We start from the raw sequence: 22,044 nt of genomic DNA on the forward strand, positions 1-22,044 counted from the left end.
ACATGCCTCGCAGCTGGGTTGTATGGAAGCATTCCCTCAGTCAAGAGTCCCTCCTTTGAGATGACCCTAGCTCAGCTATGAGAGAACCATCCCAACCTATGGGTTGCTACCCCTTTTTGGGGTCTTAGATCAGATACCCTGCATATTGACATTACAATTCATAACAATAGCAAAATTACAGCTATGAACTAGCAATGAAATGATTCTATGGTTGAAGGTCACCAAAACATGAAGAACTGTGCTAAAGGGTTGCAGCATTAAGAGGGGTGAGAACCAATGCTTTAGCCTGTGTCAGGCTGACCTAATTCTAGCCAGCAACTCTCCCGCTTTCACGTTCTGTTTGGTTTTTATCACCCTCCGTGCCCAGTCCGTGCTGCCTGTTAGTGAATGGTTGTGGAACTATCCCCCCCCCCCGAACAATCTACAAAAAGCACACAACTCCAGATAAAAATGACTCTCTTTCTCTGATGGAGATAAAATTTCCTGAGTTCCCTCTCCAGCCATGCTGGAACTTTTAGCTGCCTTGACCTGAAAACAAGAACCAAACAACTAAACAACCTGACCCGTCCAGCAGGTCCAGTTATTCGAGGGTCTCGAGGGGACCTCCTCCTAAGAACCAAATGGCGGGTAGAGAGGGATGAGGGCCTTGTGCGAATAATGACACAGAAACGTTCTGGAATGCATCAAAGCCCCAACTTATTAGTCAGGCCCGAGGTTTAAATACACAAGCAAAAGGGGAAGTGCCTTTCAGCAGGAGGAATGGGGCAGAGGAAATGCACCTCAGCAGGAGGGATGGGGCAGAGGAAATGCACCTCAGCAGGAGGGATGGGGCAGCTGAAATTTTTCTTTTGGCAACTACATGGGGAAGCAGGAACTTGGTGGAATCAGGGTACATCTTGAGGTCAGGACATAGGGCTGGAACTATCTGTGGTTGTTCTCGGAGTGGTGCATCAGGTGGCCCAATTGACCCTCCTTTCTTGGGGGTGGGGGGAGAGGCCCAATTCAGAGATCAGGACAATAGCGTTGCCTTAATAGCTCCCAACAACAACCAAACAAAACTCCCATGGGTTTGATGAGAGTACTCAGTAAAACTTCTTTCTGTGTAAGCAAGGGACTTACAGGCTGTGTGCAGGTAGCTGCAGCTGCTGCTTTCCTGAATACAATGACTTAGCCATGTGCAGAAGATAGCAATTCCCAGACTCCATCTCAACCTCTAGCTCTTTCTTTCTTTCTTTCTTTCTTTCTTTTTTTTTTTTTTTGGTTTTTCGAGACAGGGTTTCTCTGTATATCCGGCTGTCCTGGAACTCACTTTGTAGACCAGGCTAGCCTCGAACTCAGAAATCTGCCTGCCTCTGCCTCCTGAGTGCTGGGATTAAAGGCGCGTGCCACCACGTCTGGCTCAACCTCTAGCTCTTATATTCTTCCTAGCCTCTCATCTTTGATGTTCCCTGAGCCTTGGTGGAGGGGGTGGTGTTGATATAAATGTCTCGTTTAGGGCCAGGCTATATATAATCTCAGTACCTTAGCTATGCATGGCTTGACTGCATTAAAAAAAAAGTCTGTGACCAAGGTTAAGAGAACCACTAATTTATAGACACAATCATATATATATTTTGTAGGCAGTTTGACAGCAGAACCAGTTAGCAAAGCATAGGGTCCCTCCCTTGGCCTGCAACCTCCCCAGACTTTGACTTTATAATAGATTACAGTATCAGGCATGAATTCCCTCTTGTGGAGCCGCCCTCAAATCTAACTAAAGAGAAAAAGTGGCTGGTTACTCCAGTAACAGTCACACCACTATGGCCCCAGAGAGCCTGGCAGTTGGTGTTGCAGCCGGCAGGTGAGACTGGATGAGAACATTGGTGACGCCCCTCCTTGCTGCCTTAGTATCTTTCCCCAACATGAAGATTAGCCAGCAGGGAGGACGTTTCAAGGTCAATTCCAGTTTATTTCTTTCCATGCTGCAGCCCAGGTGTGTTTTGTTTCTTCAGCAGTAGAGTGTTACCATCTAAGCTGGGAAAGGTTACTGGTCAACACCAGTTGCCTCCCTCAATTGCTTTCCACTTGTCTTCTGAAACAGTCTTTCTGAACCTGAAGATAGCCTGCTCAGCTAGGATGCCTGGCCAGTGACACTCAGGGACCCATCTGTCTCCACTTTCAGCACTGGATGATAAGCCTGAGCCACCACATCTGGCTTTTCTCCACTGGTGCTGGAGATGGGACCAGGTTTTTCATGCTTGTATGGCTGAGCCATCTCTGCTGCCCAGTTCTATTTTTCTCTTTCTTCTTCTTTTTCTTCTTCTTTTTCTTCTTCTCTCTCTTTCTCTTTTTCTTTTTTCTTTTTTTCTTTTTTTTTTTTTAAGCCAGGGTCTCACCACTGGCCTTAATTGCCTGGCTTTATGGAGAGTGTTGTGTTGGGGGTTGGTCTGGTGCTGTGTATACAAATGCTAATCTCTGAACCCCAAGATCTTGTCACAGTCCCACACACAGGTTTTCACACACACCAAAGGGTGTTGTATGAACCTTGCTGCCCAATTTAAAGCTATCGGTTAAATAAAAGTGGCTACAGCCAATGACCTGGGAGAATAGAGGTAGGCGGGGCTTCAGTTACAGGGCTCAGGCAGGACCATGAGGAGAAAGAAGGAGAGGAGATAGAAGACTGAGAGACCAGGAGGTCTCCATTAGACTCGATGGACCAGGAGCTGAAATGCCCCCCAAGGACAGACTGATGGAGCAGAAATAACCCAGGCGAGACTCAAACAGCAAATACTCAGGAGCACCGCAGGGGAATTAACAGACTAACATATAGAAAAATAGATTAGGGATAATTCTCTCAGTAATTGTGCTAAAGCTGATTTTAAAAATCCATAGGACTCTGCCTCAATTATTGGGGGCCTGGCTAGGTCATATTAATAACTAATAGAGTTATTAAATAACATTTAAAAATACCATTTACAGCTCTGTGTCTACCTCTCATGCAGGAATGCACATAACCATGATGGGTTCCCATGGGAAAGAATGTTGGCTGGAAACTTTAAGTAAAATGGGGTAGAATAAGGTATTTCTCATGTGTGGTGGCAATGCCTGTCACCCCATCACCAGAGAGGCTGACGCAGAAAGAGTTGCAGGCCAGCCTGGGATACACAGAACCCTACTCATTGGAATAATTAAAAAGAAAGAAAAGAAAGAAAGAAAGAAAGAAAGAAAGAGAGAGAGAGAGAGGGAGGGAGGGAGGGAAGGAGAGGGAGGGAGGGAGGGAGGGGGGAGAGAGAGAGAGAGAGAGAAGGAAGGAAGGAAGGAAGAAAGAAAAGAAGAAAGGAAAGGAAAGAAAAGAAAAGGAAAGGAAAGAAAAGGAAAGAAAAGAAAAGAAACGAAACGAAATGAAACATAGGGTTTGTTGAAATAGCCCAATCAGTAAAGTTGCTTCCTGTGCAAGCAAAAGGACCAGAGTTGAATCCCCAACACACTCATGTGGTAGTGTGTGTGTATGTGTGTGTGTGTGTGTGAGAGAGAGAGAGAGAGAGAGAGAGAGAGAGAGAGAGAGAGAGAGATATTGAAATGAATCCCTGGGGCTCATCTGTCAGTCAGTGAACTCCAGGCTGTAGGGCCCATGATTTGCCAAAGAATGATATCCCAAACTCAAATATGTAAAAGCAAAGAGTGTTTTATTCTGCAGAAGTCCAGCATGTTGGGGTCTCCCATTATCAGAATAGACACCCATGTGATCACGCAGGCCTGATTTAAAGCACACTAGGGAATTCCCGGGTAGGTGACCTCTATGTTAATCTGTTGTCTGTCTCTATAGACATTCCATTACCAGGGTGTGGGGGCTGGAAACCTGCTGGGGACGTTTAAAAACTGTTGCTGAGGAAGTAACTGAGGAGGTCTGGAAACTGCTGCTGACCCATTGTCCTTGCCTCAGGACAGGCCAGGTGGCAGGGCAGCTTCTGAGGCCTGGACTTGCCAAGTTCTTGGAGACAGAGATTTAGGCCTAGTCTCCTTAACTGCCAATCTAAAGCCTGTCATGGAGTCAGCCTAGCCTTCTCAAGGCCAGTAGGAGACCCTGTCTCAAAAGAGATGGCTGGTCTTCCTGAGGATGACCCCAGAGATTGTCCTATGGATGCTGCACACACAGGAACATTTGTGAGCTCAAGTACTTTTGGTTTTGTTGTTGTTTTGTTTGTTTTTCGTTTTTTTCCAAGACAGGGTTTCTCTGTGTAGCCTTGGCTGTCCTAGAACTCAATCTGCAGAACAGGTTGGCCTCAAACTCATAGAGATCTGCCTGCCTCTGCCTCTGCCTCTGCCTCTGCCTCTGCCTCTGCCTCTGCCTCTGCCTCTGCCTCTGCCTCTGCCTCTGCCTCTGCCTCTGCCTCTGCCTCTGCCTCTGCCTCTGCCTCTGCCTCTGCCTCTGCCTCTGCCTCTGCCTCTGCCTCTGCCTCTGCCTCTGCCTCTGCCTCTGCCTCTGCCTCTGCCTCTGCCTCTGCCTCTGCCTCTGCCTCTGCCTCTGCCTCGAGTGCTGGGAGTAAAGGTGTGGGGCACCACTGCCCAGCCCTACATGCATTTTTTATTTTTATTTTTATTTTTTTATAAATATTTTTTTAAAGATTTATTTATTTATTATATGTAAGTACACTGTAGCTGTCTTCAGACACTCCAGAAGAGGGTGCCAGATCTCGTTATGGATGGTTGTTAGCCACCATGTGGTTGCTGGGATTTGAACTCTGGACCTTTGGAAGAGCCATCGGGTGCTCTTACCCACTGAGCCATCTCACCAGCCCCCATGCATTTTTTAAAAGGAAGAGAAATGACTGAGGTAAGGGTGACCATAAAGTGCTGGTTTTCTTGGTATCATAAGTGCCTTGGTATTCCCAAAGGCAAGCACTTTGGGATGGTGAGTGGATAGGGGATAGAAGATGGTCCAGAGCCTGCGAGGCTCAGTGGGTAAAGGCACTTGCCCCAGGCCTAATCCCCAGGGACTTATTGTGAAGAGAACTGACCCCAGCAAGTTCTTTTCTGATTTCTCTGTGTATTGATCTACAAGTAAATAATAAACAAAAACAAAACAAAAAAACTTTTTGTATCCTTTTTTTTTTTTTTTGAGACACGGTCTCACTGGCTGTCCAGGAACTCTCTCTATAGACCAGGCTGGCCTCGAACACACAGAGATCCGTCTGCCTCTGCCTTCTGAGCACTGGGGTCAAAGATATCTGCCACCACAGTGCCCTTCAAATTAAAGTTAAAAAATACAAATTAAGAAATGTGTTCAAGAATGCTAGAGAACGAGGCCTGGTTTGGAATCCTACGTGCACCCCCTACTTTCGATGTGACTTTGGGTGAGCCCTTTACAGACTCCTGCTTAAGTTCTCACCCTGCTGAGCAGCCCTGGTCTTTATAGCCTGCCTCCTAAGATGAGGACTTTGGGTGTTCTGTAGAGCTTCAGGCTGCTGGCACCCAGCAGTTCTGCACGTGCAAGCCCAGCTACCGTGATTTTGGAGGTTCTCTGGGGATATGCTTGAGTAAGAGATTCAGTTTCCGACCCAAAAGGCACACACATCTATTGTACCTAGCTCGTTAATTACCAATCAGGACCAAGAGTCTTAAGGACGCCCCTCCCCCCTGGGGAATCCTTGTCCAACGTTCAGTCTATTCATCTTCTAATTTCCCTGCAGCTCTGAGTTATCCTCCTGGATTATCTTTCCTGCTTTTTCGGAGCAGGGAGGTCTGGACAGGATTTAGGGCTGACTAAGGGCGACCCCAAGGTGAAGCGAGGAGGGCTTCCCCACCCTGCCCGCAGGATCCGGTTCCCAGCCCTTCCTGCTGCAGTGGGCAAGTCCCAGCCTAGGGGCCGCGCCCAGGTTCAGAAACATCTCTCCGTGCATCCCCTGCCTTCAGGCTGTGTGCGTGAGGCCTCGGTTCCCACCTTTGAAGTGAGTCGGAATTGAACGCTGAGGAAGCCTTGGGTTTTTTGGAATTAGAGATGGAAACCATCCGGTAAGACCTAGGAAATAAGGACGAAGGTAAATGGGGAAACCGAGATATAGTATCAAACAGGTTGCCCCTCTCCAGCCAGTGAGAGTTGGTCTCACCAGTTCCAGCCTGCACCCCCAGCATCCTTGTGGTACTGTTTTCTGTCATCTGCCAACTCCAGTCGGATCAAGCCCACAAGCACCGGCTATGGGGGATGTGCCTGCCTCACCAGCTCAGCAGGAAGATCATCTGTTTGAGGCCAGCCACGGAGCTAGTGGAAACCTGTTTTAAAAGAAAAGGAAAAAAGAAAGAAAGAAAGAAAGAAAGAAAGAAAGAAAGAAAGAAAGAAAGAAAGAAAGAAAGAAAGAAAGAAAGAAAGAAAGAAAGAAAGAAAGAAAGAAAAGAAAGAAAGAGAAAAAGAAAGAAAGAAAAGAAAACAAGAGTCAGTTGGGGGGACATGTTTTGCAAATCTGCAATCTTAGCACTTAGTAAACACAGAATAGCAGTTCAAAGCAAACCTTGACTACATAGTGAGTTTGAGACCGTCTGGGGCTTCAGGTTCCTGATACAGATTCCAAAACTTAGCGCTAGATAGATGACTCAGTAGGTAACAGGCAAGATTGGATTCCTAGACCTATTTAAAACAAAGAAAGCCAGCCAACCATGGTGGCTTGTGCCTGTAGCTCCAGTCGAGGTGGTACAAAAACAGGAATGCGGTGCCCAGCCAGAATAGCCAATCGATGAACTCTGGGTCTAATGAGACCCTATTCAGAAAGATGGTGAAGGAGGTAGAGAGAGAACTTAGGGAATATGCCTGCATGACCTTATAGAGACACCTGTCTTGATCTCCAGCCCCCACATTTGTATGCAAACACACACAAATATAGCCACACACACACCTAAAACCTTTTTTTTTAAATAAAGATTTATTTTATTTCTATGAATACACTGTAGCTGTCGCCAGACACACCAGAAGAGGGCATCAGATCTCATTAAGGATGGTTGTGAGCCCCCATGTGGTTGCCAGGATTTGAACTCATGACCTCTAGAGGAGCAGTCTGTGCTCTTAACCACTGAACCATCTCTCCAGGCCCCCCTAAAACCTTTTTTATTTTAAAATTTTCTGTGTATGTGTGTTTTATCTGCATGTATGTCTATGTACCACATGCATACCAGCTGCTCCAGAATGAAAGAGTATCAGCTCCCATCCATAAAGGGCAGCAGCTGGGTGGCAACTCCTATGTCCTGCGCTGCAGGCTCAAGTTACCTGGGAGGCAGCAGAGCTCTGTGGTCTTGTTCAACATCAAGGTCAGACATCCTTTTGCTGACCTGAGTCTCAGGAATGGGCATCCTGACCTATTTAAGTCTCTAACCAATTGTCCACTGCTAAAGCCACGGATACATCACGAACCTCAGACCTATTTTATTTTATTTCCTTATTTCCTGAATTTTATTTGTTTGGGAGGGCTACAGGCCACACAGGGGCCTTATTACAGTAAGGACGGGTAGTTCCACAATGAATGTCTGCTCCCTGCAAGGGCTGGGAACTCAGAGCACAAGGCTGTGCACCTCAGCAGTTCCAGCATGTTGCTGAAGGCCTGGGAGATTCTGAAGAGCTGCTGGTCTTTAGTTCATGTCACAAGGCTGGGTTCCGATGTCAGTGAAGGACGACAACAGTGGCTGCGTCAGAGTGTATGAGCTCACCAGCAAGGAGTAAAACCCAGCAGGCAAAACAGCACTGCTCCTCCTTCAGACCTCTTTATATCTGGCTCAAAGCAGAAGGTACCACCACCCACACTGGGGGACCATCCCCCTCTCAGAATCCTTTTGGGGAAACTCACTGACCACACAGGCTGCATCTTCTACTTGGCCCCAGATCCAATTAGATCGACAACCAACGCTAATCTTGTGGTTTTAAGTGACTGAGAATAGTAGGCTTGTTTGTTTCTGCGACATAACTTCCTTCCTTAGGAGCTTTTCTATTACTGTGACGAAACACAGTGACTAAAGGCACCTTACAGAAGAGACAGTCTTTTTTTTTTTTTTTTAGATTTATTTATTTATTATAAGTACACTGTAGCTGTCTTCAGACACTCCAGAAGAGGGTGCCAGATCTCGTTACGGATGGTTGTGAGCCACCATGTGGTTGCTGGGATTTGAACTCTGGACCTTCGGAAGAGCAGTCGGGTGCTCTTACCCACTGAGCCATCTCACCAGCCCCAGAAGAGACAGTCTTTCTGGACATTCCAGAGGATTCTCAGTGTCCATGATTCAGAGCAGAGGAAATGGGCTGCAGGCCTGGCAGCTGAACCTGAAGCTGAGGCCTCACTGTTCAAACTGTATGCAGGAAGGAAAGAGAGCAAATTTGAAATGGTGTCAATCATTTAGCATTCAAAGCATACACTCAGTGACACACTTCCTCCAAGAAAGATACACCTCCTAAGTCTCCCACCCAGGGACTAAGTATTCTAATGCTACAGCCTATAGGAGACATTTTCATTTAGACCATCACAATCCTCTTCCTGGGCCCCCATAGGCATGGCCAACTCATAATGCAAAATATTATTTAGTCCAATTTCAGACACAATAAGATTTTATAATTGCAACACTGTTTAAAAATCCAAATCTCGCTGGGCGGTTAGTGACACATGCCTTTAGTAGGCAGAGGCAGAGGCAGAGGCAGAGGCAGAGGCAGAGGCAGAGGCAGAGGCAGAGGCAGAGGCAGAGGCAGAGGCAGAGGCAGAGGCAGAGGCAGAGGCAGAGGCAGAGGCAGAGGCAGAGGCAGAGGCAGAGGCAGAGGCAGAGGCAGAGGCAGAGGCAGAGGCAGAGGCAGAGGCAGAGGCAGAGGCAGAGGCAGAGGCAGAGGCAGAGGCAGAGGCAGAGGCAGAGGCAGAGGCAGAGGCAGAGGCAGAGGCAGAGGCAGAGGCAGAGGCAGAGGCAGAGGCAGAGGCAGAGGCAGAGGCAGAGGCAGAGGCAGAGGCAGAGGCAGAGGCAGAGGCAGAGGCAGAGGCAGAGGCAGAGGCAGAGGCAGAGGCAGAGGCAGAGGCAGAGGCAGAGGCAGAGGCAGAGGCAGAGGCAGAGGCAGAGGCAGAGGCAGAGGCAGAGGCAGAGGCAGAGGCAGAGGCAGAGGCAGAGGCAGAGGCAGAGGCAGAGGCAGAGGCAGAGGCAGAGGCAGAGGCAGAGGCAGAGGCAGAGGCAGAGGCAGAGGCAGAGGCAGAGGCAGAGGCAGAGGCAGAGGCAGAGGCAGAGGCAGAGGCAGAGGCAGAGGCAGAGGCAGAGGCAGAGGCAGAGGCAGAGGCAGAGGCAGAGGCAGAGGCAGAGGCAGAGGCAGAGGCAGAGGCAGAGGCAGAGGCAGAGGCAGAGGCAGAGGCAGAGGCAGAGGCAGAGGCAGAGGCAGAGGCAGAGGCAGAGGCAGAGGCAGAGGCAGAGGCAGAGGCAGAGGCAGAGGCAGAGGCAGAGGCAGAGGCAGAGGCAGAGGCAGAGGCAGAGGCAGAGGCAGAGGCAGAGGCAGAGGCAGAGGCAGAGGCAGAGGCAGAGGCAGAGGCAGAGGCAGAGGCAGAGGCAGAGGCAGAGGCAGAGGCAGAGGCAGAGGCAGAGGCAGAGGCAGAGGCAGAGGCAGAGGCAGAGGCAGAGGCAGAGGCAGAGGCAGAGGCAGAGGCAGAGGCAGAGGCAGAGGCAGAGGCAGAGGCAGAGGCAGAGGCAGAGGCAGAGGCAGAGGCAGAGGCAGAGGCAGAGGCAGAGGCAGAGGCAGAGGCAGAGGCAGAGGCAGAGGCAGAGGCAGAGGCAGAGGCAGAGGCAGAGGCAGAGGCAGAGGCAGAGGCAGAGGCAGAGGCAGAGGCAGAGGCAGAGGCAGAGGCAGAGGCAGAGGCAGAGGCAGAGGCAGAGGCAGAGGCAGAGGCAGAGGCAGAGGCAGAGGCAGAGGCAGAGGCAGAGGCAGAGGCAGAGGCAGAGGCAGAGGCAGAGGCAGAGGCAGAGGCAGAGGCAGAGGCAGAGGCAGAGGCAGAGGCAGAGGCAGAGGCAGAGGCAGAGGCAGAGGCAGAGGCAGAGGCAGAGGCAGAGGCAGAGGCAGAGGCAGAGGCAGAGGCAGAGGCAGAGGCAGAGGCAGAGGCAGAGGCAGAGGCAGAGGCAGAGGCAGAGGCAGAGGCAGAGGCAGAGGCAGAGGCAGAGGCAGAGGCAGAGGCAGAGGCAGAGGCAGAGGCAGAGGCAGAGGCAGAGGCAGAGGCAGAGGCAGAGGCAGAGGCAGAGGCAGAGGCAGAGGCAGAGGCAGAGGATCTTCAAGTTTGGGGCCAGCTATTACCAGGACAGCAAGGGATGCAAAGAGATTCCCTGCCTTGAAAACAAAACAAAGCAAAAGCAAAACCAAACCAAACCCAAAACAACAACAAAAAACCAAAGTCTCTTTCTGAGACTCAAGGCAATCTCTTCATTTTAATCTATAAAAATCAGAAAGCAGTTGGGGGGTGGTGGCGCACGCCTTTAATCCCAGCACTTGGGAGGCAGAGGCAGGTGGATTTCTGAGTTTGAGGCCAGCCTGGTCTACAGAGTGAGTTCCAGGATAGCCAGGGCTACACAGGGAAACCCTGTCTCGAAAAACAAAAACAAAACCAAACAAAAATCAGAAAGCAAATTATTTACAATAGCACAGAATATGCATTAGCATTCCAGAAGCAAAGAAAGGGGGCCCTTCTTTATGAGGAGATGCTGGACTGATTGAAAGAAAGCAAGATTGAAACCCAGTAGGACAAACGGCAAATCCTGTGGCTCCATCCATGTCTGATGTCAAAGGGGTTAGAGGCTCCACCCTTCCAGTTTTGCTTGCCCCCCCCCCCCCCGCCTTGTGCATCTCTCCTAGGCTGATTTCTCATGGCTTTGGCTTCTCCAACACAATCCAGGCATCATTTTTATAATCATTTTTATACCTTTGTGCAATGGCCTCTCAGGGCCTTCATGCAGGGACTTCTCTGCCACTCACTGCCTAGCCTCAGTGGCTCTCTGAAACCGTGGGGTGGGGAGGATTCCCTGACATCTTTACTCTTGTATCCTTCATGACCCTAAGGCAGAACCCTGTGGATGACACAGCCAGTTTCTGTTTCCTGTTTGGTGCGGATCCACCCTTCAGTGACACTTGCAGACTTAGAGGAACTCTTGCTCTGTGAGTGGAAAGCTTAGCTGGGTTCGGTCTTGCCCACAGGGCATCCTTCCCTTTATCCCAGGGTAGATTTGGCCCCTCCTTAATGACACTAATACCTTTAACATCTGCAGTCTCTCTTCTACCACAAGCCTGATTTGCTGGTGCCCCCTTTCTACCCAAAACCACATGTACAGTTTGTACTTCTTTCTGTCCCATTTGCTCTTTCCCATTGAAGACCTGCATAAGAGTGAAAACCAACAACTATGCAGCACAGTCGTCAGTATTAAATTGTCTTGGAAACACACATACACAGACGCATACACACACACACACACACAATAGTCCATTTAAATTTAGCTTCAGGTAATTTCTTGGGATGTGGGCAGAAGGCAGCCAGGTTTTTTGCCCAAATATACCAAGAGCAGTCTCTGTGACTTTTCCAGTGTGGCCTTTGCAGGCTGTCTTCTGGACTTCTACTAGGATGGTCCAGGGAGCTCTACGGACACCATTCAACCTCCTTTCTAGTCCAAAGCCCCAAACTCTCCTATTCAAACAGAATGAAACAAAAGCCACGTGAGCACATACTTCACAATCTTGGTACCAACTACGTTGGGTAGTTTCATGCCAACTTAACACAAGCTGGATTCACTTGAGAAGAGGGGACCTTATTCGAGAAAATGCCTCCATAAGATTTTCCTGCAGGCAAGTCTGGATGTGTTTCCTCCTTTCCTTTCTTTCTCTTCCCTTTCCTTTTTTCCTCCCCACCCCTCACTCCCCTCGGTGGTTTCTCTGTGTAACTCGGTCTGACCTGGAACTCTCTCTGTAGACCAGGTTGGCCTCATACCCAGAGATTTGCCTGTCTCTGCTTTCTGAGTGCTGGGATGAAAGGCAAGCCTTCTGGTTTGCATGTGTTCTCTTATTTAATGTTTGAAATGGGAGGGCCCAGCTCATTGTGGGTGATGTCACTATGGACAGGTCCTGGGGTATATTAGAAAGCAGGCTAAGCAAGCCAGGGAGAAAGCCAGTGAGCAGTCCCCGCCCCCCCCACCACCACCACCACAGCGGCCTCTGCATCAGCTCCTGCCTCCAAGTTCTTCCCCTGATTTCTCTGGATAATGAACTACAACCTGTGAGATGAAGTAAACATTTTGTTGTGCCCAGATTTCAAGGTCCCCAAAGACCACAATAGATCTGAATCCGTGTGTAGCAGAGTCCTGTTGAGAGCCCTGAGCCTCAGTTAGGTAGAGGTTTTTTATATTAGTTGGAGCAAGGAATGGGGTCTATAGCCTAGTTGTTGCCTTATTTGGCAAGGGGTATCTTGGCACATGGGGATTGATCAGGGATGGCTTCGGCCAACTCGAGCAGTTTATCTACAACATTTGGAATTTTAGGCATTTTCCCTCTATGCCCTGATTGGCTTGGGCCCAGGCAGTTTCTTCCTGGAATTCTTTGTGGTATTTCTATTAACCAGAGTTCAAACCAGAGACAAGCAGGCCCAAGGTGGAGTCAGCTTACAGATCAGAGTTTCCTCTGTTGCCAGTGTTCTTTTCTTTGCCAGTGTTCTTTTCTTCGCCACACTGCTTTTGAACATGTTATTTTATCACACGAATAGAAACCCCAATGAAACTATCAACGTTTGTGTTATGGGGTCTGTTGCTGTGATAGAGACCATGACTAAAGCAACTTGGAGAGTGTAACCACGAGGTTACATCCACCTGGCCTTTTTGTTCCCTGAAATAATAACCCTGAGACTGCAGGAGATGTGGGGGGGAGCAGTGTACAGGAAAAAGAGGGAGAGAGAGTGAGGTGCCACAGATACCTGCGACTTCTCGGAGTCCTGATCTGCTGTACATAGCATTAGAGCCAAGATGACTCCCGAACACTGGTGAGACAACAAAAAGGAACCGAGGACAGGGAGGTGACTGCTTCCCCAGTCTTCAAAGAAATCCTAAGGGGTGGCGATATTCCCTGCCCCCTGCTCCTTCTGAGTTACTTCATCAGGCAGGGCTTTCATTGGGGCATGATGATGGTGTGGCGAGATACGATTGGCTGGGGGGTTTAGGGGTATGGATTGGCTTGAATGCTGTATATAGGCTTATACACCGCTCAATAAACTCAGATCTGCACCCTGATTCTGGTCTTCGGAGTTTGATTCATCTTGTGACTCGGTTGTCTCTTCTCCCCACCCCTCATCCTCAGTCCTGTTTTCACATGAGACTTCTTATATGTGAATATAGGTCAATAGCTTTGGCTTGTTCCCTGACAAACTTAAAACTTAACTGCCCATTTATTCTAGTCTATATCTCCCATATGTGGTTGGTTACATCTCCTCAGGTTTATGTGACCGACCATCTCCTTCAGCGTTCCAGGGCCAAGCTCTCTGCTTATTCTATGAGTGCCACATGGCTGGTTACCCTCTACTCAGTTTCATGCATCTGTCTTTTCGAGTTCTGGGCGAATCTCTCTCACGCCTGACTCTAGAACCTTCTCTCCCTAGTGGAACTTCCACCTCCCGTCTTCTGCCTCAGCTCATTGGCCATAGGCTTTTTTTATTGACAGGTGAATGCTTTTACACAGAGCACAAGCTATTCTCTGTACAGCAAAGGAAATGGTTTGTTTGGTTTACAAATCCCGAGGCATGGTTCACTGAAGGGAACCCAGGGCAGGAATGCGGGGGTGGGGTGGGGGTGGGGGTGGGGGTGGGGCAGAAATGGAAGCTGAGGCCACGGGGAGAGGGGGGCACCACCTTCTGGCTTGCTCCTTAGCCTCTCATTCAGCTACTTTTCTTATATTTCCCAGGACCACTCACTGGGGGTGGCACCACCCACGATGAACTGGGCCCTCCCTCATTGATCACTAATTACGTAATGCCTAGAGACTTGCCTGTGGCCTAATCTGATAGAAGTGGAAGCATTCTCTCAATTGAGGCTCCTCTTTCCAGTTTGTGTCACACTAACAGACACTATCCAGGCCGGGCACCTTCTTTATCCCAACGGTTGAAAATTATGTGCCTCTGGAGGTGAGCATAGAGAGATGCAATTCGGAGCCGCGTGCCCTCAAGCCACTCAGCCTTAATGACCTATCAAGGTTAGAACCTGGCCAGTCTGACTCCAGAGTCTCTGATTTATTTCGAGGGTGACATCTGGGGTCCCAGACCAGATGGGAGGTTTGTGAACTGTGGTTGCTTTGGGTGGTGCCTGCTGTCCTGTCACCTCTGCTCTTAGAGGCATGTGTCAGCAGGGGTCAGTTTCCAGTGTCATTCCTCAGAAGCCATCTGCCTTGTTTGTAGAAAAAAGGTTTCTAACAGGGACCTAGGGCCTGCTGGTTCAACTACAACAGCTGCCTAGTGAGCTCCAGGGAGTCCTCCTGTCTCCACTTCAAAGATTATGAGCACATACCCACATCATTATGAGGGTCCTGAGGATCGAACTTGGGTACTCATGCTTTGTGTAGCAAGCACTTTAGGAGTTGAGAATTTCCCCAGCCTCAGCCTTTTGTGGCTTTTTAAGATGGGGTCTTGCTGTGTGCAGCAAAGACAGACCTGGATCTTGCCTCCTGCTTCTGCACCTTGCATGCACCAAGAATAGGTGAATGGTGGACACCCAGCTTGTCTCTTATTTCTTTTTCTCCTGGACTCTGGCGTGTTGGGATAACTAACATTATTCCATTGCTGCCTCTGGAGAACATGTGGGAGGCTAGGAAGAGGGACTCAGCTTTTACCTCACCTGCCATCCATCTCAAACATGACAACTGATTAGTGCAGGGTGCATGCATGTGTGCGTGAGTGTGTGTGAGTGTGTGTGTGTGCGTGAGTGTGTGTGTGTGTGTTGGATCTCTGGAGCTGAAGTAGGTGCTGGAAAACTTGATTCCTAGAAAAGATCAGCCAGTGGTGCTGTAATCCCATCTCTCCCCATGCCGTCTCCAGCTCCCACCTTGTGTGTGAGATACAGCCTCTCACTGAACCTGGAGCTCATGGAATTGGCTCAGTTGTTTGGCCAGTGAATCCCAGGGATCTACCTGTCTCTCTTGGGTTCCTTAGCCCTGGACCACAAATGGGTGCCACCACACATTGTTGGGGGTGGGGTGGGATTGAACTCAGGTCCTTGTGCTTGCAAAAGAAGCACTTTGATAACTGAACCATTTCTTCAGCCCCAGAATGATTGTCTTTGAGACACCGTTTTGCTATATCTCTTGGGCTGGCCTTGAGTGATAGAGCTGTGGACTCTTCAGTGCTAGGAGGCTGCCATTGTATTCTAAGCTCCTCCCATCCTCTGAGCACAAACACTTCTTCCCTGTCCAGCCAAGAGATCTGTAAGCCATCCTTTGTCACAAAGAGTGGAAAATGAGAGCATGGGCACCCACACCTTTAATCCCAACATTCAAGGCATGGGCAGAGAGGCAGGGGAGGCAGACAGGCAGACACAGAGGCAGGTCTCCGTGAGCTTGAGGCCAGCCAAGGCTACCTACATAATGGGTGTCAGGTCCTAAAGAGCCTTGAACAAGGCCCACTCAGGACCTTTGTCTCCTCCCAGCACTTCTCGCTCCACCCCCTTTCCAGCCCCAGGGTGGGGCTTCAATTCTCCATCTTCTCATTCTTACAGAAACCTGCCATGTCACCTGTACTGGCTAGTTTTGTGTCAACTTGACACAGCTGGAGTTATCACAGAGAAAGGAGCTTCAGTTGAGGAAAGGCCTCCATGAAATCCAGCTGTGGGGTATTTTCTCAATTAGTGATCAAAGTGGGAGGGCCCATTGTGGGTGGTGCCATCCCTGAGCTGATAGTCTTGTGTTCTCTAAGAAAGCAGGCTGAGCAAGCCAGGGGAAGCAAGCCAGTAAGGAACATCCCTCCATGGCCTCTTTATCAGCTCCTGCTTCCTGATCTGCTTGAGTTCCAGTCCTGACTTCCTTGGGTGATGAATAGCAATGTGGAAAGTGTAAGCTGAATAAACCCTTTCTTCCCCAACTTGCATCTTGGTCATGATGTTTGTGCAGGAATAGAAACCCTGACTAAGACATCACCCATGCCCCTCTTTTGGTCTTCTTGCCATGCCCCTCCTCTTCTCTTGCTCTCTGTCCCACCTCATGGCCTGACGAAGTCTAGACCTTTTCAGATGCCTCTGGCATCATAGCTACAATTAAAACCCTTTTCTTCTACCATACTTAGGAATGGTCATTCAGTGAGTTTGAGGCCAGCCAGGACTACATGGTGAGACTCTGTCTCCAAAAGAAAGCAAGAGAGAAAGAAACAGAAAGGAAGGCAGGAAGGAAGGAAAGAAGGAAGGAGGGAAGGAAGGAACTTCCTTTCACAATGACGAACGGTTCTAATTGGAAAGCCTGGGTCCAGTCCTTCTTCCTTGCCACGCTCCCCCCACCCCCGCCCCGCTCCCTCCCTCCCCCAACTATAGTCCTTTGTTCCCTGGCCTCGGAGATCCCAGGCAGTTCCATCTGCGATGGCTGAGGGACTCTTGGGAAGAGCTGGCAGCCTTGGCTGCAGACTCGGGTGGCAGCCTCAGCTGTCCCTGCCCTAAGCAGTTCATTGAACACTTACTCTCCATTAAACACCGGTCGGAGCCACTTCTTGCTGCCTGCGAACGTCCATGGCTGCACTGCTGGGAGAGGATGAGTTTATTAACCTCAGCTGCGAAGTGTGAGTGAGGCAGGGAGATCAGGTGGAGACCCACCAGCCGACTGGGGAGGCAGGCGCTGCACGGGCTAGGCGCAGGGCTGCTCCATACTGGACAAAGCAGCAGTTATTCAGGACTGTCACCTCTGTTTGCTGCTACCATGGAGACCTGCTGGGAAACTAAGGCTTAGATGATACTGGAATTTTGAAACTAGGTTTCATTGTGTAGCCCAGGCTATTCTTGAACTTCAGATTCTCCACCAGTTCTGGGATGATAAGCATGCATTGTCTCCAGGCTTAAGAGTAGTTCGAGGACAGCCTGGTCTACAAAGTGAGTTCCAGGACAGCCAGGGCTATACAGAGAAACCCTGTCTCGAAAAACCAAAAAAAAAAAAAAAAAAAAAAAAAAAAAAAAAAAAAACGAGTAGAGTGCCTTTACAGTCTTACATTGCTGGCAGGGCGTACCTTTGGATGGAAACGTGATCCGTCCCTGGCTCAATGGTCTGCACTTTGCATGGGATTGCTTCTTATGCAGCATGGCCTAAGCGAATCCGACCATGACATATTACATCCCATTTAAATTTTTATTACATTTTTATTTTATTTGTGTGTGTGTGTGTGTGTGTATGCATGTATGTGTGTGCACACAAGTGTGCAAGTGCTTGTGGAAGTCAGAGGACAACTTGTGGGAAATAATTTTCTCCTTCCACCATGTAGGCCAGGTTTGGTGGCAAGCATCTCATGGGCCCAGTTTTTCACATCCTTCTGCCCCAGTGAGTGGGCTATCTCACTGTAAGCCTAGACAAAAGCATCGAACAGTAACCATTTCACAGCATAAATGCCTCCCTGTCTGGAAATTTCCTCTGCCAAACTTATGAGTCTCGTCTGAACTCAGATGCCTGTTCGAATAACCAGGTTCTTTGCCAGATGAAACCCAGATTGGAGAGAGACTAAACTGTCACCTCTGTGGGGTGGGGGAAACTAAACAGGGTGTCAGGTCTTCCTGAAGTGGCGAGTTCAAGGCTGGTAGCCAGGAAGGCTGACACTCAGGCTGGTACAGCCCTGGAATTCAAAATGTTTGTACAGAGACCACACAAAAGGTATCTTCCAAACCTCCTCTGGTCCAACCCAATCCATCCTATAATTTTTTAATGATTTGTTTTTTTCTGTTTGTCTACATACGCCATCCATATGTGCAGAGGCTTTCTTTAGAACTGACATCTTTTTAAAAAAAAAAAGATTTAAGTCATTGATCCTAGTACTCAGGAGGCAAGAGGATCTCTGTGAGTTCAAGGCCAGCATGGTTTACATAGTCAGGGCTACATAGTCAGACTTTGTTGCAAAAAACAAATCAAAACAAAAAACGATTTATTTTATTTGTGTATGTGTGTGTGAGGAGCAGGTAAACTGGCCCATGTGGGTGTGGGGACATGGACCTGGGTCTTCTACAGGGGCAACCTGTGCTACAGGGGTAGCCTGTGCTACAGGGACAGCCTATGCTACAAGGGTAGCCTGTGCTACAGGGGCAGCTTGTGCTACAGGGGCAGCCTGTACATGTAGCCACAGAGCCACCTCTTCAGCTCTTCCACCTCACTCATTTTATTTTCTAAAAGGCTCTGGTCATATTTGTGGCCTTAAAAAATTGAATTTATTTATTTTATTTTAAGTGTATTTTGTTGTAACACACGTGTGCTTGGTACCCTTGGAAGTGAGAGGAGGAGAGTGGACCCCCTGGCACTGGAGTTACAGATAGTTGTGAGCCACCCTGTGGGGACTTGTTTTTGTTGGAGTCTAGGAGTCACCTCACAAACCACACGAACACCGATCTCAGTGAGACAGGGATAATTTATTGAGCATATGCCCAGGACTGATAGATTGGGGCTTTAGGTCAGACTCAGGAGCTGCCTGCAACACTGAGCTACTGGGCTTTTAAAGCCTGAAGTCTGCGGACATCCGTGCCAAGTTATTCCACCAATCAGGACTTAGGGATAGGGGTTTCCTTAGGAACATGTCTGTTATATACTTACCCTGCTTCCACTGGTTGGGTACTCAGCTGTGGCAGAGGATCTGCCTTACCTAACTAACATCCATGTCTTAACTTGCCAACCAGGATGTCAGTTACCCACATATATTTCCCTTTTTGCCAAATAGGAGGTCAACTCCCAGGGACCTTAAACTTTATTCAACCCCTACTCAAAATGAAGTCTAATTATACGGGTGTCTCTCATATGTTAGGGCTCACCCCAGGGACAGATTATGAAGGCAAAAACCATAAAAGCTCATACACAGGTACAGGAGGTGTGGTCTGGTGGTTAGTTCAGGTCCAACCTTATTGTGGCTAACTATCCAAAGCAGTTCTTACTGACTTCTGTTGTGATTGGTTTCCAAGAACACCAAAGCCCAGGACATAGCAGAATCTGCAATCAGCTAGAACATGAGAACGTTCCTTACACCATTAGTAACAGCACAAAATGGCAGGCTAGGTAGGTCAACAGTTACCTAGGCCTTAACAGTGTTTAAAACAAAATCCCAACATTTGATTTACCAAATGAACACTCAGGAGCCAGATGCTGTGGTGGAAGCTGGCTAGCTCAGAGAGGCAGAGAAAGCACCCAGCTGACCTTCCCGCTCCGTCAGTGTCCCAGAGGAAAAAGCCCCTCCTCTCCATAACCCTCCAGCTTAAAGGCCCTCCTTCTCTTTCTTAGGTTTCTTATGTTCATCAGCTGGCTACTTGCTCTGCCTCTTGAAATACTGTTGACTTTATTTAGCTCTGCCCAGATGTTCTGCCTCCACATGTGCTCAGACAGTGAGCAAAGTGATCATGATGGAGGCTTCTGAAACCAACCTTTCTTCCTCAAGTTCTTGCGTCAGGCGTTTTCTCACAACAGCACAAGCTTTCGAAGAGTGCTCAGGGCACATTTTAGGGCTCCCTGATTTTTATCTCTTAAAAAGGATCTCATGTAGCCCAGGCTGGACTCAGGTCCCCTATGTGGTGGAGGATAACCTTGAACCTATGACACCCCAACTTCTGATATCGCCTCTACCTCCTGACTGACTGCACCACCCTGTTGGGCAGCTTTGTCCTTCCATCCTTCCTTCCTTCCTTCCTTATTTATTTATTTATTTATTTTAAGTATATGAGTACACTGTAGCTGTCTTCATACACATCAGAAGAGGGCATTGGGTTACAGATGGTTATAAACTTTTGTGTGGTTACTGGGAATTGAACTTAAGACCCCTGGGAGAGCAGTCAGTGCTCTTAACCACTGAGCCATCCCTCCAGCTCCCTGTTCTTCATTCCTTAGCATCCACTTATTTGCAAGGACCAGTGCTTCGTTGAGAAGAAAGAAGCTAGGAAACAAAGATCGCTGACAAAGAAGCTCCTTGGAAACTTAGAAGAGAGTTTATCCGCAACCATGTCAGGGGGTCCCCAGTGACACACCTCCTCCAAAAAGACCACACCCCCTAATCTTTTCCAAACAGTTCCACTATCTGGGGACCAATTGTTCAAATTTATGTGCCTATGGGGGCCATTCTCATTCAATCCACCAGAAATGTATTCCCAGGTCTTCTGGGAGTGGTGTTACCCATCCACCCAGGTAAGGTAATTCCATTCAAAATACTTTTCTTTGTTTTTATTTAAAGTCATATTTTGAAATTAGCTTACTAACTAGTGGGTTTTGGAGAGACTTTTCATACCTCCTTAGTTTTATTAATCTGCCCATTACCTCCCACCCCCCTGTTGCTACTTAATGTTTTCATATCCAATATTTCCCCTTTTTTCACTTCATGTTTTCTACCTCTGTTTGTTTTTTTTTTTTTTTTTAATTGGGTGGTGAGATGCTAGACTTCCATGTGTCTTTCCGACCTTCCTCATTGGGTTAGCCTTCCTCTCCCCTTCCCATACCCCAGACTCCTCCTACTCAAGCTGGTCTCCCACAGTATCCACATCTCTACTTTGATCTTACCTGTAATCTGCTATCCCCCTCTCTCTTTTTTTTTTTTTTGGTTTTTCGAGACAGGGTTTCTCTGTGTAGCCCTGGCTGTCCTGGCACTCACTTTGTAGACCAGGCTGGCCTCGAACTCAGAAATCCGCCTGCCTCTGCCTCCCAAGTGCTGGGATTAAAGGCATGCGCCACCACGCCTGGCTGCTATCCCCCTCTCTTAATGTGTCCCTGAAGGGCCCTTTAGTTTCTTGGCTTCCACTTGAGCTTAAAGTTGAGCAGAAACAGAATGTCTGAAGCTGGGCTCTGCGCAACATGTTTGCCCTTCTGACATGAGTTATCACAGTGTTTCTCCAGCTCTATCCATTTACCTGCCAATTTAATGATTTCCGTTTTCTTTCCAGCTGCATAATATTCCACAGTGTATGTCTACCACATTTCCATTATACATTCCCCAGTTGGTGGACATCTAGGTTACTTTTATTTCCTAGCTATTGTGACCAGGGCACCAATGAGCATGGATGAGCAAGTGTCCCTGTCATGGGTATTATTCATATATCCAGATGTGTTTAGGTTATATCGTAAATCTGTTCCTAGTTTTACAAGAAACTTCCTGCAGTGGTTTGGTCAGGAATGTCCCCCATAGGCCCATGTTTTTGAAATGTTTGGTTTCCAGTTGGTAAACTATTTAGGAAGGATTAGAAGGTGGCCCTGTTGGAGTAGGTGTGTCACTAGGGGAGGACTTTGGGCTTTCAAAAACCCAAACCATTCCCAGTTCCCAGTTAGTTCTCTCTGCGTCCTACCTGCAGATGAGAATGTAACCGTCATTTGTCAGCTTCTGTTCCAGTACCATGTGTGCCTGGCTGCTGTCATGCCCCACGGCATGATGTCATCAATGCTAACCCTCTGGAACTGTACACCTCCAGCAAAATCTTCTATAAGTTACTTGGTCACGGTGTCTTACTGTGGCAATAGTAAATTAACTGAGACGCCTCTAGACTTATGTCCAAAGCGGCTACACGCCTACAGTCAGTGTAGAGGGTTCTTCTTCTTGTCAAGGTCACACTGGCATTTGTAGTCATTTGTATTCCTGATGGTGATCATTCAGCTTGGGTGGTCATGGACCTTAAAGTGGTTTTAATTGCCATTTCCCTCTTGGCTAAGAATGCTAAACAGTTTGGAAAGTATTTCCCAGCCACCCTGTGCTTTCTTCTTTTGAGAAGTTTCTTTTCATTTTGAGTCTATTTATTTATCTGTTTATTTAATATGTACCCATGTGTTCTTAAGTATGTGTGTCCATGAGTGTGCTGAAGCTCTGGGGATCAGAAGAGGATGTCGGTCCTTGGAACTGGAGTCACAGGCAGTTGTAAGTGTCTAGG

Source organism: Mus caroli, unplaced genomic scaffold (genome assembly GCF_978045245.1).
Source record: "Mus caroli unplaced genomic scaffold, Mus_caroli_1 scaffold_10, whole genome shotgun sequence".
Taxonomy (NCBI): domain Eukaryota; kingdom Metazoa; phylum Chordata; class Mammalia; order Rodentia; family Muridae; genus Mus; species Mus caroli.